Raw genomic sequence first — 1,859 nt, 5'->3', positions numbered from 1 at the left:
CCTGGTGTAATGGAAAGAACCACAGGCTTGACCATTAGAAAACCTTGGTGCGGATCCAGGCTTCACCTGTAGCTCCCTGGCACTTAGGGGCAGTTTAGAATGTATGTATAGCTAGAAATACATGGAAGAAATAACCCAGCCCAAACACAGTTTGTTAAAAATATAAAGCCAGAAGGTATCCAAAGGAAAATATAATAACCAGGCCCCCATCTATCTTGTTTAATCAGGATGGATAGTTCACTGTGTTTGTGTGTCACTGTGTTTGTGTGTCACTGTGTTTGTTCACTGTTTTAATAAGTAATACAGATGTTACAAAGTTTTATTGGACCCTTTGCCCAGTATTGAAACACAATCATGAAATTAGTAAATTTGACTTTCTTAAACTATTGAAAATATTCTACAGAGTTGGTCACATGTATGATATGTATATGTCATAATATCTCACTAGGATTTTAAATTTTTATATGATATATATCAAAGGTAAACATAAATTATTATCTTGAAAATTGTTTAGTCTTTATCTGATTAATATAATTTTCTTTTGGCCCTTCTTATACTTATTTGTAAGTTATGCATTTTATGTCTGGCCTTAATTTTCGATACGTCTATCCATTATTAATTCTCAATCATGTATGCAATGAAAGCCCTGACTCAGTACACTTCACACTCCTGAGATGCCCCACTCCTAATTTGCATGCAGTTGCCATCTCAAATTTCAATGGTGACACATTTTCAAGATAAAAGGAAGTTCCTTTATTTGCCTGTTTACCATAAACACCTGTGTATTTTTTATACACACTGTAGCTGCTTTCTTTCCTTCAACAACTTTTTCAAATCCTACCCCTTAATTGTAAATTTTTCTTCATGAATTATATCCTTTAATAGTTCCTTTAGCGAAGATCTGCGTGCTGAACTCAGCCCTTCAATGTCTATAGATGCTTCCTTTTACATTTTCTGAAATGCACAGACATCTCTGTTCACAGTTATTTTCCTACAAAGCAGTGAACAAGGTCTTTGATTAGTGACAAATGGGCTGTCACCATGATTGCTGTACTCTTTGAACAACTGTCTCTTCTAGTGGGACTTACAGCCTTTTTTCCATTGTTACATCCATGTGTGGGCTTATTTTTCTTCTCTCCATTGTCTGCACACATTGTCTCTCATCGAAACCTCCTATTGCTTGAATGCTGGAAAATAACAGCCATTACCTCTCAGCCCTTCTTCCTTGTTATTTATGTATTTTCTTATTATTAAACACATGTTGGTTCCCATAAATGCTTAACTTTTTTCCAATTTTTCTCCATCACTGCATCATTCCTTATCCTGGGGAATTACCTCAGTTCTCTCTACCTTGTGTTTTCTAATGACTTTGGTTATACCAGGCTAGTTTTTAACTTGCTGTTGAATTTCCCACTTTCATCCATTATATCCTGAAGAACCCAAAGAAAAGTAGAAACGCAGAATGAACTCAAAGCTTCTTTTCAGGCTTCCCCACTCTTTGGACTTCCCTCTGTAAGAATTCACCCATCTTTAAGTTTTCCTTCATTTCCTATGGAGTTTCTCTTGTGCTCCTTCCTTTGAAGACCACTTTGTAATCACTTCACTCTATGGCTCCTGTTTGTCTGCACTGATGGAAAGGCTTATCTTCACAATTTAGGGAATGCTTCTCTATGGCAGAAGTGACAACAACATTCTTGGTGCCTGTACATACTTGCTGTCCTAAGGTCTAGCTCCAAGTGAGAACTTTAATGTTGATGTTGGACTTGAGCAAACAAGGAGGCCAGTCATAGTCCAGTCAGTAACTCATATCTATCTATTTAAAGGCCCAGCTCAACCACTTCATGTGGTCTCAGCCAGTT

Source organism: Grammomys surdaster, unplaced genomic scaffold (genome assembly GCF_004785775.1).
Source record: "Grammomys surdaster isolate TR1022 unplaced genomic scaffold, NIH_TR_1.0 1036, whole genome shotgun sequence".
Classification (NCBI taxonomy): Eukaryota; Metazoa; Chordata; class Mammalia; order Rodentia; family Muridae; genus Grammomys; species Grammomys surdaster.
Note: the sequence above shows the minus strand (reverse complement) of the source record.